Source organism: Giraffa tippelskirchi, chromosome 1 (assembly GCF_054371585.1).
Source record: "Giraffa tippelskirchi isolate mGirTip1 chromosome 1, T2T-mGirTip1v1.2.pri, whole genome shotgun sequence".
NCBI lineage: Eukaryota > Metazoa > Chordata > Mammalia > Artiodactyla > Giraffidae > Giraffa > Giraffa tippelskirchi.
The window spans coordinates 111,192,682-111,209,357 of record NC_137275.1 but is presented as its reverse complement, the minus strand read 5'-3'; positions in this window follow the sequence as shown (position 1 = coordinate 111,209,357).

The following is a 16,676-nucleotide window of genomic DNA, read 5'->3' as shown; positions in this document are numbered from 1 at the left end:
AGTCCTTCTGATGAACACCCGGGACTGATCTCCTTTAGGAAGGACTCGTTGGATCTCCTTGCAGTCCAAGGGACTCTCAAGAGTCTTCTCAAACACCACAGTTCAAAAGCATCAATTCTTCGGTGCTCAGCTTTCTTCACCGTCCAACTCTCACATCCATACATGATCACTGGAAAAACCATAGCCTTGACTAGACGGACCTTTGTTGGCAAAGTAATGTCCCTGATTTTTAATGTGCTGTGTAGGTTTCCTTCCAAGGAGTAAGCGTCTTTTAATTTCATGGCTGCAGTCACTATCTGCAGTGATTTTGGAGCCCAGAAAAATAAAGTCTGCCTCTGTTTCCCCATCTATTTGCCATGAAGTGATGGGACCAGATGCTATAATCTTAGTTTTCTGAATGTTGAGCTTTAAGCCAACTTTTTCACTCTCCTCTTTCACTTTCATCAAGAGGCTCTTTAGTTCTTCTTCACTTTCTGCCATAAGGGTGGTGTCATCTGCATATCTGAGGTTATTGATATTTCTCCCAACAATCTTGATTCCAGCTTGTGCTTCATCCAGCCCAGTGTTTCTCATGATGTACTCTGCAGATAAGTTAAATAAGCAGGGTGACAATATACAGCCTTGACGTACTCCTTTTACTATTTGGAACCAGTCTGTTGTTTCATGTCCAGTTCTAACTGTTGCTTCACGTCCAGTTCTAACTGTTGCTTCCTGACCTGCATACAGATTTCTCAAGAGGCAGGTCAGGTGGTCTGGTATTCCCATCTCTTTCAGAATTCTCCACAGTTTATCATGATCCGCACAGTCAAAGGCTTTGGCATAGTCAGTAAAGCAGAGAGAGATGTTTTTCTGGAACTCTCTTGCTTTTTCAATGATCCAGCAGATATAGGCAATTTGGTCTCTAGTTTCTCTGCCTTTTCGAAAACCAGTTTGAACATCTGGAAGTTCACCATTCATGTAATTCTGAGCCTGGCTTGGAGAATTTAAAGCATTACTCTACTAGTGCGTACGAAAGGTGCAATTATGTGGTAGTTTGAGCATTCTTTGGCATTGCCTTTCTTTAGGATTGGAATGAAAATTGACCTTTTCCAGTCCTGTGGCCACTGCTGAGTTTTCCAGATTTGCTGGCATATTGAGGGCCGCACTTTCACAGCACCATCTTTCAGGATTTGAAATAGCTCAACTGGAATTCCATCACCTCCACTAGCTTTGTTCATAGTGATGCTTCCTAAGGCCCACTTGACTTCACATTCCAGGATGTCTGGCTCTAGGTGAGTGATCACACCATCATGGTTATCTGGGTCATGAAGATCTTTTTTGTATAGTTCTTCTGTGTATTCTTGCCACCTCTTCTTAATATCTTCTGCTTCTGTTAGGTCCATACCAGTTCTGTCCTTTATTGAACCATCTTTGCATGAAATGTTCCCTTGGTATCTCTAATTTTCTTGAAGAGATCTCTAGTCTTTCCCATTCTATTGTTTTCCTCTATTTCTTTGCACTGATCACTGAGGAAGGCTTTCTTATCTCTCCTTGCTATTCTTTGGAACTCTGCATTCAGATGGGAATATCTTTCCTTTTCTCCTTTGCTTTTCACTTTCCTTCTTTTCACAGCTATTTGTAAGGCCTCCTCAGACAGCCATTTTGCTTTTTTGCATTTCTTTTTCTCGGGGATGGAAAGAACAAATGCTCAACAAATGCTTATTGATGAACTGGTTGAGGCTAACTGTCTAATTTTTCCAAGCTTCGTTGGAAAGGTTGGTTGTAAGTAGCTGTTTTGGGAGGGATGGGAGACAGCCAGTTAGTATTTGACGTTTTCTGCATCATCCATGGAAACTGATTTATGGCCACTGGGTGCAGGCTTCTCAGTCCATGCATGTGATTGTGCCCAAAAGGACAACGGGTAAGATCTAGTGCAGCTGTAGCACAAGAGAATATTTAGCAAGCCTCGTGTGTCAAATAAATGGACTACATAAGAAACAGGGATTAAGATGGCTTTTCTTATCTGTCAATAGATTTTTTTAAGGGCATTGTGATTAAATTATTCTGGAGCCTTTCCTGGTGGTCCAGTGGCTAAAATGCCATGCTCCCAAAGAAGGGGGCCCAGTTTCTATCTGTGGCCAGGGAAATGGATTGCACATGCCACAGTTAAGAGTGTGAATGCCTGCAACGAAAGATCCTGCATGCTGAAATGAAGATCAAAGATCCTACGTGTTGCAGATAAGACCTGGTGGAGCCAAGTAAATTTTAAAAAATACTTAAAAAAATTTTTATAAAAGATTGGTTTCCTGGAATATAAAGAAGAACATTTCACAGATTATATGTCAGTGTTAACTGGAAAGATGTGGAGAATTGAGTATGTTTGCTTTACCTGGAGAATTAGCACAAAAAATCCCTAGTCTTTTCAAAATGACAAAAATAAGGAAGCAAGTGAGACAAGGCCAAGTGAAAAGCATAAAATAATGCAAAGACAGGTTAAGTAAAATGTCAACATGCTTAACTAAATATATGAAGAAAAATATTTAAATATTGGTTAGTGTGATTTAAATGACTGTATTATTTGTGAAAATCAGTTCTGCTGGAGCGCACAAAATAGGGTGGATGAATCCCATAGGATGTGTTAAGTACAGATAATGAGTAAGGCCTTGAGTACAAAATGAAGCAGGGAAAAGGCTAACAGAGTTTTACCAAGAGAACACACTGGTCATAGCAAACACCCTCTTCCAAAAACACAAGAGAAAACTCTGCACATGGACATTACCATATGGTCAACACCGAAATCAGATGGATTATATTCTTTACAGTCAAAAAAGGAGAAGCTCTATACAGTCAACAAAAACAAGACCAGGAGCTGACTGTGGCTCAGATCATGAACCCCTTATTGCAAAATTCAGACTTAAATTGAAGAAAGTAGGGAAAACCATTAGAACATTCAAGTATGACCTAAATCCCTTATGATTATACAGTGGAAGTGACAAATAGATTCAAGGGATTAGATATGATAGACAGAGTGCCTGAAGAACTGTGGATGGAGGTTCGTGACATTGTACAGGAGACAGGGATCAAGACCATCCACAAGAAAAAGAAATGCAAAAAGGCAAAATGGTTGTCTGAGAAGGTCTTACAAATAGATGAGAAAAGAAGAGAAGTGAAAGGCAAAGGAGAAAAGGAAAGATATACCCATTTGAATGCAGAGTTCCAAAGAATAGCAAGGAGGGATAAGAAAGCCTTCCTCGGTGATCAGTGCAAAGAAATAGAGGAAAACAATAGAATGGGAAAGACTAGAGATCTCTTCAAGAAAGTTAGAGATACCAAGGGAACATTTCAGGCAAAGATGGTCACAATAAAGGACAGAAATGATATGGACCTAACAGAAGCAGAAGATATTAAGAAGAGGTGGCAAGAATACACAGAAGAACTATACAAAAAAGATCTTCATGACCCAGATAACCATGATGGTGTGATCACTCACCTAGAGCCAGACATCCTGGAATGTGAAGTCAAGTGGGCCTTAGGAAGCATCACTATGAACAAAGCTAGTGGAGGTGATTGAATTCCAGTTGAGCTATTTCAAATCCTGAAAGATGATGCTGTGAAAGTGCGGCCCTTCAATATGCCAGCAAATCTGGAAAACTCAGCAGTGGCCACAGGACTGGAAAAGGTCAATTTTCATTCCAATCCCAAAGAAAAGCAATGCCAAAGAATATTCAAACTACCACACAGTTGCACTCATCTCACATGCTAGCAAGGTAATGCTCAAAATTATCCAAGCCAGGCTTCAACAGTATGTGAACTGTGAACTTCCAGATGTTCAAACTGGACTTAAAAAAGCAGAGGAACCAGAGATCAAATTGCCAACATCCTTTGGATCATTGAAAAAGCAAGAGAGTTCCAGAAAAACATCTACTTCTGCATTATTGACTACGCCAAAGCCTTTGTGTGGATTACAACAAACTGTGGGACATTCTTCAAGAGTTGGGAATACTAGACCACCTGACCTGCCTCCTGAGAAATCTGTATACAGGTCAAGAAGCAACAGTTAGAACTGGACATGAAACAACAGACTAGTCCAAATAGGGAAAGGAGTACATCAAGGCTGTATATTGTCACCCTGCTTATTTAACTTATATGCATAGTACATCATGAGAAATGCTGGGCTGGATGAAGCACAAGCTGAAATCAAGATTTCCAGGAGAAATATCAATAACCTCAGATATGCAAATGACACCACCCTTATGTCAGAAAGTGAAGAACTAAAGAGCCTATTGATGAAAGTGAAAGAGGAGAGTGAAAAAGTTGGCTTCAGTCAGTTTGTTAGTTCAGTCACTCAGTCGTGTCCGATCTTTGCGACCCCATGGACTGCATCACGCCAAACCTCCCTTTCCATCACCACCTCCTGGAGTTTACTCAAACTCATGTCCATTGAGTCGGTGATGCCATCCAACCATCTCATCCTCTGTCGTGCACTTTTCCTCCCACCTTCAAACTTTTCCAGCATCAAGGTCTTTTCAAATGAGTCAGTTCTTCATATCAGGTGGCCAAAGTATTGGAGTTTCAGCATCAACATCAGTCCTTCCAATGAATATTCAGGACTTATTTCCTTTAGGATGGACTGGTTGGATCTCCTTGCAGTCCAAGGGACTGTCAAGAGTCTTCTCCAACATCACGGTTCAAAAGCATCAATTCTTCAGTGCTCAGCTTTCTTTATAGTCCAACTCTCGCATCCATACATGACTACAGGAAAAACCATAGCTTTACTACATGGACCTTTGTTGGCAAAGTAATGTCTCTGCTTTTTAGTATGCTGTCTAGGTTGGTCATAACTTTTATTTCAAGGAGTAAGCAGAGACATCTGGACATCACCAGATGGTCAATACCGAAATAAGATTGATTATATTCTTTGCAGCCAAAGATGGAGAAGCTCTATACAGTCAGCAAAAACAAGACCAGGAGCTAACTGTGGCTCAGATCATGAACTCCTTATTGTCAAGTTCAGACTTAAATTCAAGAAAGTAGGCAAAATCAAATAGTTGGCTTAAAACTCAACATTCAGAAAACTAAGGTCATGGCATCCGGTCCATCACTTCATGGCAAATAGATGGGGGAATAATGGAAACAGTGAGAGACTTTATTTTGGGGGCTCCAAAATCACTGCAGATGGTGACTGCAGCCATGAAATTAAAAGATGCTTGCTCCTTGGAAGAAAAGTTACGACCAACCTAGACAGCATATTAAAAAGCAGAGACATTACTTTGTCAACAAAGGTCTGTCTAGTCAAAGGTATGGTTTTTCCAGTAGTCATGCATGGATGTGACAGTTGGACTAGAAAGAAAGCTGAGTACCAAAGAATTGATGCTTTTGAACTGTGGTATTGGAGAAGACTCTTGAGAGTCCCTTGCAGTGCAAGGAGATCCAAGCAGTCCATCCTAAAGGAAATCAGTCCTTAATATTCATTGGAAGGACTGATGCTGAAGCTGAAGCTCCAATACTTTGGCCACCTGATGTGAAGAACAGACTCATTGGATAAGACCCTGGTGCTAGGAAAGAAAAATTGAAGGCAGAAGGAGAACGGGATGACAGAGGATGAGATGGTTGGATGGCATCACCGTCATGTTGGACATGAGTTTGAGTTAGCTCCAGGAGTTGGTGATGGACAGGGAAGACTGGTGTGCTGCAGTCCATGGGGGTGCAAAGAGTCAGACATGACTGAGCAACTGAACTGAACTGAACTGATATTTTAAAGCATTTAAATTATCAAGAAGAGAGAAGAGTAAGAGGCTTTAAAGACACTTATAATTAGGAGGAAGTGCATGTATAGTTCTACTTTTTATGAATTCTTCTATTATTTCTATACAATTTCTTCAACATTCCCTATAACTTCATTCCTATTTCAAAAACACTAATAATGCGGTTTTAAAGATCTGTGAGATAAAAAATTTAATAAAATGAAATATCCCTATGAAATGAAAGCAATTTCCCCCTAACTTATCTCTTCTATAGTTTATTTTAACGAGTCACTGTATCTCAATGTCCTGGAGGAGGAAAGGGCAACTCACTCCAGTATTTGTGCCTGAAAAAATCCCATGGACAGAGGAGCCTGGTGGACTACAGTCCATGGGGTCACAAATTCTCGATCACCACTGAGCCACTGAGCACACACACAGGTATCTCTATGTAACGCAGAAAATGTTGAGTTAAAAATCTGTAAAGTTTGAAATACCTGTAACAGCATGTAGGGCTTTCTCTAAGAAGATTACCATACTTACGTAAGAAATGAAATTGTTTATGAAGCAAATACTTTTGGGAGCTTATTCTGTGGTTTTTAAAGAATAGGAAGTTTTGTTCTGTAGCTCACTCCAATTAACAGCCTTAATGCTTTACACTATTTTTTAAATGTGTTTGTTTTTACAGCTTAATTCTTACTTTGAGTATTCTCTCTCTCCAAAATTTGAAATGTTAAAAACAATTAGAAAAAGAAAGTATATTCTGGAATGAATCAAAAATAAAACGTATAGGGACTTCCTTGGTGTTCCAGTGGTTAAGAATCCACAATCCAATGCAGGGGACACAGGGTCTATCCCTGACTGAAGAACTAAATCCCACACAACGCTGGGCAACTAAGCTTGCATGCCACAACTAGAGAAAGCTGGCACAGTGAAGACCCAGTGCAGCCAAAAATTATAAATGCATAAAACTTATATTCAAAGAGAAACTGATGATATAATAGTAAGTGCTGCTTACTTTTTAATGCTCTGTTTGGGATTTGGGGGATTTTTAAATATTAACAGTATTTTATAAACCACACATACAAACCGCACAAGATTCGGTCTCAGAAATTACAAAGTACTATTATAAAGGAATCCACTATTCCAGAAATTTGGATCAGAAAAATGCTAAAAACTATTTTTGTAACTTTATACCCAAACTTCCCAGGTGGTGCTCATGGTAAAGAACCTGCCTGCTAACGCAACAGAAGTTAAGAGACACAAGTTCAATTCCTGAGTCGGGAAGATCCCCTGGAGGAGAGCATGGCAACCCACTCCAGTATTCTTGCCTGGAGAATTCCATGGACAGAGGAGCCTGGTGAGCTACAGTCCATAGGATTGCACAGAGTCAAATATGACTGAAGCGACTTAGCACGCAGGCACCATAATTATAGATTTCATTGGATACATTCTTTAAAACAGGCGACATATTCATACAGAGTGAAGTAATCAGAAAAAGAAAAACAAACATTTTATATTAATGCACGTGTATGGAATCTAGCAAGATGGTACAGATGAGCCTGTTTGCAGGGCAGGAATAGAGATCCAGACGTAGATAATGGAGAAGTGGACACGGGAAAGCGGGGAATGGATTGACATATACTACACACTACTGTGTGTAGAACAGATAGCTAGTGGGAAGCAGCTGTGTAGCACAGGGAACTCAGCTCGGTGCTCTGCAATGACCTAGAGAGGTGTAATGGGGGAGGTGGGAGGGGGAGGGAGGCTCAAGACGCAGGGGATACGAGTATGCGTAGAGCCAATTTACTTTGCTGTCCAGCAGAAACTACCACAAAATTGTAAAGCAATTATATGCCAATTAAAAAAAAAGTATGACAGATTATTGTAGCCAATACAAATGCTGTAATTTTTACAGTACTTAAAATTAAATCTATAAATTCCAAAGAGTTAAGTTTCAAATGAATATGAAAAGACAATTCTTGTATATGTGCTCAGAAATACAGATATTAAGACCAAATTATGGCTAATATGCTAAATCTGTTTTAGATTATAAATCAGTGCATCCAAGAGAAGTCACTGGAGTTGCCCTACTTTCTCCTGTCCAGCCTTCTCCTCTGGGCCTTTATGTCAGATGACTTAGGAATGAGCAGAATTAGCACTCACTGGCTACTCACTGGTTATGCAGAATTCCCTCCAATTTGAATGATCTAAACTGTTTTTTTTTCCTCTCATCTGTTTATGGGTCAAATGTACAATAACTCAAAGCATGTTGATCCTGGTGAAATTTAGCAGAGAAAAACAGCTTGGCCACAGAAACTTGAAGAGCTTTACTGAAGGGAAAAAATTGGACATTTTCTCATCCTGGAGAGGAGCTGGATAGGATTCTAACTTCAATTTCCAACTGTAATTGTTTTGTTATGTCTCTACAGGCTGGACCTTAGTTATAGTAAAACTCATCTTAGGCCAAAATAAACAATTTCCATATTTGTAGCACAGTAGTACTGCTCTGTAAGTTAACTAATTCAGGAAAACTGGAAGTGACATTAAAAGTAAGCAACTCTTTCACATCTGTACCCAAGTCTGAATTGGTAGTTTCTGAAAACAGGTATCATCTTCATAGCAGGGGGGAAAGCACATGATTCTGTATGCACGTGTAACACATATGCACATATGGCAATAGTATAATTTAGAAAAATTTTGTTAAGATGTATAGGAAGATTGGGGCTTCCCAGATGGTAAAGAATCTGCCTGCCAATGCAGGAGGCTCACTATACGAAGGCTTGATCCCTGGGTCAGGAAGATCCTGTAGAGTAGGAAATGGCAACCCACACCAGTATTCTTGCCTGGAGAATCCCATGGACAGAAGAACCTGGTGGGCTACAGCCCATGGGGTAGCAGAGTCAGACACTGAGCCTGCACGCATAGGAAGATTACCTTTGTATTTAGAATACTGACCCAGCAGGTCTTGTAGCATATATTCATTAAGCAAATTAATTATTGTCTTCTACTACTCTTTCTGTGAGGCTGGTTCTTCCCTTGTCCTTGGATGAAAACTTAAGCAGTCTTCATAGTTTTTCTGGTCATTCTTATTTATTAGAAACCGTTATTTGGTTATTCAAGTTTTCATCTCATTATAACAATCAATGAGATGGGGGCGGGGGGGCGGGCCTTCCCTGGTGGCTCAGTTGGCAAGAATCTGCCTGCAATGAAGACCTGGGTTTGATCCCTGGGTCGGGAAGATCCCCTGGAGAAGGGCATAGCAACCCACTCCAGTATTCTTGCCTGGAGAATCCCATTGACAGAGGAGCCTGGCAGGCTATAGTCCATGGGGTTGCAAAGAGTCAGACACGACTGAGTGATTAACACACACATATAACAATCAAAGTAAGAAGTCACAGTTTAATTCTGGCTTTCTGGTAAAGGCTTGTCTCCTTACCCCCATCTTCAGGCCAGTTGCAGGCATGAAGCTCACCGTTACAGAGGCAGAGAAAGGAGAGCGCCGTCAGCTGCTTCTCTCTGTCATCCTGGGGATGCTCCAGCTCCACCTCAGTCAGACCTGCAGACCCCCACACCCAAGGTAGGAGTGCGGGGACCGAGGGGACTTCATGGACAGCTTAGTGGAAAAGTTCTTACTAAATTAGTACTGTCCTCACAATCTAGCATAGAAACTTCCTGAACTTGGCAGATGTTCAAAATTGACTCTTTTTCTTTCTTTAAAATATTTCTTTTATGTATTTGGCTGTGCCACTTCGTAGTGGTGGCACGTGGGATGTTTGCTCTTCGTTGCAGCATGTGGAATCTTTAGTTGCGGCATGCAGACTCTTAGTTGAAGCATGTGAACTCTGAGTTGCAGCATGTGGCATCTCATTCCCTTGCGGAGAGAGAGTGAAGTCTTAGCCACTGGACCACAGCAGAAGCCTCTTAAAATTGACACTTTCTCATTTTGCATTTTCATGGGTTCTTCCAAGACCCACTCTACTCTCCCTGTGGGTTCCCATGACAAGAGCTCTGTTTCTACTGTTCTTTAGCTTTCTTTATTTACTTGGCTTCTTTCTGCAGAGCACTATTCACCCCTCTTGGCTATTCTTCAGGGCATAATCTAAGAAGACTCCATGCTGGCTTTCTAAGTGACTGGCTTTCTAAGATTTGGTTCATGGAAAAACTACATTGTTTATCCCAACAGACTCTGGGGGCAATATTTTACTGCCAGAATTCAGGAAAACCAGAAATCCTATTACAAAGTGGCCACTTGACCCCTTTTTATCTCTGCCCTTTGAGCAACTAACCAACCATTCCAAATGGAAAGTAAACAGTCCCATATCCCCCAGACCTCAGGTTTCCCCATAGTCTCCTTAAAGCCTCCTTTGTTGATTTAGGTTAAGCAGGACTAAGCTCTCCCTCCCTTCCTTGAGGGGAAGGGTGGTATCACAACATAATACAGTGAACTCTGAAAATTCTCTCCTCCAATCACCACTTCTTGATCATTTGAGGACTCTGAAGCAGACAGAATAGTTTAGAGCCTCACAGCCAATTATCTTCTACTTCTTTTACACGTCCGACAGGGTGGTTGTGATCCACACTTTGGAAACTTTGGAAGTCCTAGCCAAAACTTCCACAAGTACTATTGTACACTTAAGTGAAAGATATATCCTATGATGTTGTTCAGTCACTAAGTCATGTCTGACTCTTTGTGACCCCATGGACTGAAGCTCACCAGGCTTCCCTGTCCTTCACTATCTCCTGGAGTTTGCTCAAACCCATGTCTATTGAGTCAGTGATGCCATCCAACCACCTTATCCTTGCTGGCTCTCATCTCCTCCTGCCCTCAATCTTTCCCAGCATCAGGGTTTTTTCCCACTTAACTGGCTCTTCACATCAGGTGGCCAAAGTATTGGAGTTTCAGCTTTAGCATCAGTCCTTCCAATGAATATCCAGGGTTGATTTCCTTAAGGATTGACTGGTTTGATTTTCTTGCTGTCCAAGGGACTCTCAAGAGTCCTCTCTAACACCACACCTCCAAAGCATCAATTCTTCGGTGCTCAGTCTTCTTTATGGTCTAACTCGCACATCTGTACACGACTACTGGAAAAACCATAACTTTGAAGAGACCAACATTTGTCGGCAAAGTGATGTCTCTGCTTTTTAATACATTGTCTAGGTTTGTCATAGCTTTTCTCCCAAGGAGTAAGCACCTTTTAATCCTAAAATTTTAATATATCCTATACAATAGTTAAATTTTAAAAGTTAAATTTTTTATTTTGTTATTACTCTGTTGTGTGTTATTTTTTTGTACTAGACTAGCTGAAATTATTTGTTTATTTCATCTGCCCCCACTCAAAGTGTGACCTTGCCTGTCAATATTCATCACATCTCAAACACCCAGCACATAGGGGTCACTCAATATTTATTACATGTTTAACATTTCTATTTCCTTTTCAAAATGCAAATTCTTTTTGAGTATTCAAATACTGGTAGATTCAGTATATCCTCAAAAGGGACTGTTTATAGTGTTGTTAATTAATTACAGAAACAAAGAAAGGTGAGCTCTGATTTCAGATAAATTCTACTCATGCTACTTACCACTGAGTCAAGTCCTCTATTCATGCCGCATGAAGTAAATAAGAAATGTGGAACCATATATTAATATACCTCAAACATGTCTTGATTCTAAATAAAAGAGAGGATATTGTTGTGTTTCACAAGTTCCAGAAACCACGGGAATTTTTATCCTTTGACTTCATCAGTAATTCTGTGATTTAATCTAGGCAAGTCTGAACAGGTTTTCACAGCTTTGTGTTTCGTTGTGTTAAAAGGATATAACACAAGCTTACCTCATCAAGATGTTATGTAAAGCAGTTTCTATTTGTTCTAAGTGCTGTGTGATTTTTGTCTCTACATTTGTATGGAACAGCACATTTATTACATGATGGTGTCAAAAGAGTTGATGCCACAAAGGATGCCACATTCTTAGAGATACTTGTGGGATTCTATTACATCTATTAAATTAATTTTGGGGGTTGGGTTGGAATTAAGTCTAAAGATAAATCTGGAATTTAGCTAGGTTGAAAAATTGTCTCAGACCATTTTAAGTTGTGTCTTTAGAATAAGACTCTTAGATATCTCAGGATAGCCTCAAAACTTTAGTAGAAAATCAGTGAAATACATTTTATAAACTTAAAATTCTATAGTTTATGTATCTATTACATGATTAGAATACTGAAGGCACATTCCTTATTTTGAAATGAAAGAGCTTTCTGATATTATTAGCATTCACTTACTTGAAACCCTGTGGAACTCGACACAATAATAGAACACACAAATAGAAAAAAAAATTGTCCATTTATCCATTCTGATTCTGAAAGGATTTTCAAAGAAACTGAAACTTAAAATATATGATACAGTTCCATAAAATGCATTGTGTAGAGTTTTTAAAAGAAATTTAAAATATCAAAAGAGCCTTATAGTTACCTTAATATAACTAGGAGTAATATTGTAATAGAATTCAGTAAAATAAAAAATGTAATTTAATTTATAAAATTAGAAATTTCATTTATAAATGTAAACTAGGCTTTAAAAATTCTTGAGCTATGAAAAAGAAATAGCTTTATGGCATGGATCAAGTCATCTAACCATTTGTATCCTGTGTTCCTAAACTGCAATTCAAAAGGAATAAAATAATTTAGTGGTTCTCAAATAATTCAGTGGTTCTTTGAGATTTCTCAAAGAAGTCTCAAGGACGTCTTTACTCTCTTAAAACAGGTGATCTCAATGAGCTCAATTTTTATTTGCGAGGATTATATCAATCATTATTACAATATTCAAAATTAAGACTGAGAAAAATTGTATTCATTTAAAAATAACTATCTCACCGTATGTTAGCATAAACAATATATTTTATGAGAAATAACTAAGTTTTCCAAAACAAAATACTTTTTAAAGAAAAGTAGCACTGTTTTGCATGATAAATAAAATCTGTTTAATGTCTGGTTTAATAAAGAATGGCTAGATTCTTAGATGTTTTCCTGCGTTGATTTTCCTGTGATCTGTTGTCTTGATTAAAGTATATGAAGAAAATCTGGTCTCATGTAGATAGTTGGAAAGGAGTTTAAACCTTTAAAACTTTAATATTATTTTAAGATAATTATGGATATTTTTGTTCATAGCACATGGAAGCTTGATACACGATCATTTTTTAAAAGCCCAGCTGCTATGTGAAATCTGTAATCATAGCAATGAATTTTTCATATCAAAGAGTAACAACTTTCTGGAGAGTGGCTTGAAAATGAATAGAGATTATGCCACCTTTTAGTCTAACTAAGAGTGATGTGATGAGAATTTTTTATTCCTTTATCTTTACTTGACCCCTTTTCATTAGTGAATATTCTTTTATTGTCTTAAAAAATTTATTTTTGGTGAATTTTCTTAAGACTAGATAATAGATAAGCAATTTAAATAGGTAGTTTAATAGATATCACAGTAAAATGATGAATACTGAATATCATCAATTTAATCAGAAATTCTGTGAGTCTGTCTCGACTGAAAGATATAAGAAGATCACTGGGGGAGGGGAGTGGGTGGAACAGAGTTAGTGGTTCAGTACAGTTACAGTAGTAGTAATAATAGAATAATGCTCCAGTCTATTGTACCAGCAGCATCATGGGAACCTAGCTTCTAAACCTTTCATTAAGGATCGAGACATGCTCAAAATGTCTCTTAGATCAATTTACAATCTGAGTCTTCTCAGTCCTCTCTCAGCAGCCTCCCTTTCTACTGCTGGTGATGATGACCTCTTGCGTCCTGTATCAGTAGATCTCTGATAATCTGTTCTTACCCGAATTGAAGAGTCTTGGTGCTCAGACCTCAAAGAGTCTGCCTGCAATGGAGGAGACCCGGGTTCGGTCCCTGGGTCAGAAAGATCCTCTGGAGAAGGAAATGGCAACACATCCCAGTATTCTTGCCTGGAAAATCCCACGGACGGAGGAACCTGGAGGGCTAGAGTCTATCGGGTTGCAAGGAGTCAGACATGACTGAACAACTAACACTCCTTACATTTCTGGGACCTAGAGAAAATGAAATCCAGAGAGGGAGCATCCTGTTACCCATCTGTTCTATGCCATTAGGGCAGACATAAAATAACTCTTCTCAAAATGGCTTTATTCCATTCTTCATTTTGAGAGTTTCTTCTCAATCTGACACTCTAGCTGAGAGGTAAAGGACTAGACCTTGTTCTCTGGTGATTTAAGGACCTTACAACTGTGCTAGGGAACAGCTATCAAAAGTAGCTCAGCCAATCATTGCCCTTCTAATGAACTGTACAGTTTTTCAAGGGAATAGACCCAGCTAGCCCACTTGCTTTCACTATAAAGGTAGCTGGTGACTATTCAAGAGGTTCATGCTTTGGACTTCATTCCAGGAAACTTCTTACCCAGAATTTTGGTCTTTCTTGATTTCATTTTCTCTCAGTCTAATATACTCCTGTGCCTGCATTCTCCTACTCTCTTTAGCCCAATTATTACTTTCTTAATCATGAGCAAAAAAAAGTTTGATCTACGCTCCAAAGGTTTAAATACTTCTCTGTGTCTCAGAATCACCTGAGGATATCTACAAAAGCTTTCTTCTAAGGTTGTATCTACCTCTTTCAAGAAACAAAAGCTGTCTGTGTGTGTGTGTGTGTGTGTGTGTGTGCGTGTGTGTGTGTGTGTGTGTCTGCAAGAGGAAGGAGATGATGAGAGGGAATAGTGACCTACAGGTGAAGACAGCTAGGCATCAGGGATGGAGGTTTGGTTGGAGGAAGAGTTGCCCTTTTCTCTCTCCTACATTGTTCTGGCTAATTATTTCCCATCCTACTGCCTCTTCAGGGCGGAAAAACACTAGCACCGGCTCAGTGCCAGCCCAAGGTAATGATATAGTAGCATATAACAACTAAGGCAGGCAAGCTGACTATGCCCTGAGCATGCATCCTACTCCTTCACCCGCTTCACCCCAACTCTGGCCAGATAATTACAGCTGAAGGAAACAGCTGCTGAAAAGAGCGGTGCCCAGGTTGGTAAAAGTGATAGAAGGTTTAATAAGGGATAGGATTGCCTGGTAGATCATGGAAAGGGTGCAGATGGGGAGTGGTCAATTCACATTGCAACATCAAAGACAAGGAAAACATCTTAGATGATTTCTGAGAGAAAATGCATATCACCTATAGAGAAACAAAAATCAGCTTAACATTACCCTTTCATTAGCCATTCTAGATGCAAGAAGGTAAGAGAGTTAATATTTTCAAAGGATTTTAGCAAAACAACTTTTAACCTAGATTTTTTACTTCTAGGAAAACTACATTTTGTGTAAGGGCTTGATAATACAAGGAGGCAAAAGTGTTTCCCTAAAAAAGTCTTCTTTGCAATGACTCTTGGAGGAAATATTCCTTCAAGAGAGAAATAAATTCTGGAGAAAACAACTTTATATTTATATTTAACAATGAACAAAATAATATAAAGATAAAAAATAAGTTCATTAAGCACTGACTTGAGGAAAATTAGAGATACCAAGGGAACATTTCAGGCAAAGATGGGCTCGATAAAGGACAGAAATGATATGGACTTAAGAGAAGCAGAAGATATTAAGAAGAGGTGGCAAGAATACACAGAAGAACTGTACAAAAAAGATCTTCATGACCCAGATAATCACGATGGTGTGATCACTCACCTAGAGCCAGACATCCTGGAATGTGAAGTCAAGTGGGCCTTAGAAAGCATCACTACGAACAAAGCTAGTGGAGGTGATGGAATTCCAGTTGAGCTATTTCAAATCCTGAAAGATGGTGCTGTGAAAGTGCTGCACTCGGTATGCCAGCAAATCTGGAAAACTCAGCAGTGGCCACAGGACTGGAAAAGGTCAGTTTTTATCCCAATCCCAAAGAAAAGCAATGCCAAAGAATGCTCAAACTACCGCACAATTGCACTCATCTCACATGCTAGTAGAGTAATGCTCAAAATTCTCCAAGACAGGCTTCAGCAATACGTGAACCGTGAACTTCCAGATGTTCAAGCTGGTTTTAGAAAAGGCAGAGGAACCAGAGATCAAACTGCCAACATCTGCTAGATCATCGAAAAAGCAAGAGAGTTCCAGAAAAACATCTATATCTGCTTTATTGACTATGTCAAAGCCTTTGACTGAGTGGATTACAATAAACTGTGGAAAATTCTGAAAGAGATGGGAATACCAGACCACCTGACCTGCCTCTTAAGAAACCTGTATGCAGGTCAGGAAGCAACAGTTAGAACTGGACATGAAACAACAGACTGGTTCCAAATAGGAAAAGGAGTATGTCAAGGCTGTATATTGTCACCCTGCTTATTTAACTTATCTGCAGAGTACATCATGAGAAATGCTGGGCTGGAAGAAGCACAAGCTGGAATCAAGATTGCCGGGAGAAATATCAATAACCTCAGATATGTGGATGACACCACCCTTATGGCAGAAAGTGAAGAAAAACTAAAGAGCCTCTTGATGAAAGTGGAAGAGGAGAGTGAAAAAGTTGGCTTAAAGCTCAACATTCAGAAAACTAAGATCATGGCATCTGGTCCCATCACTCCATGGGAAATAGATGGGGAAACAGTGGAAACAGTGGCAGACTTTATTTTTTTGGGCTCCAAAATCACTGCTGATGGTTATTGCAGCCACGAAATTAAAAGACACTTACTCCTTGGAAGGAAAGTTATGACCAACCTAGATAGCATATTGAAAAGCAGAGACATTACTTTGCCAACAAAGGTCCATCTAGTCAAGGCTATGGTTTTTCCAGTGGTCATGTATGGATGTGAGAGTTGGACTCTAAAGAAAGCTGAGCGCTGAAGAATTCATGCTTTTGAACTGTGTTGTTGGAGAAGACTCTTGAGAGTCCCTTGGACTGCAAGGAGATCCAACCAGTCCCTCCTGGGGGAGATCAGTCCTGGGTGTTCA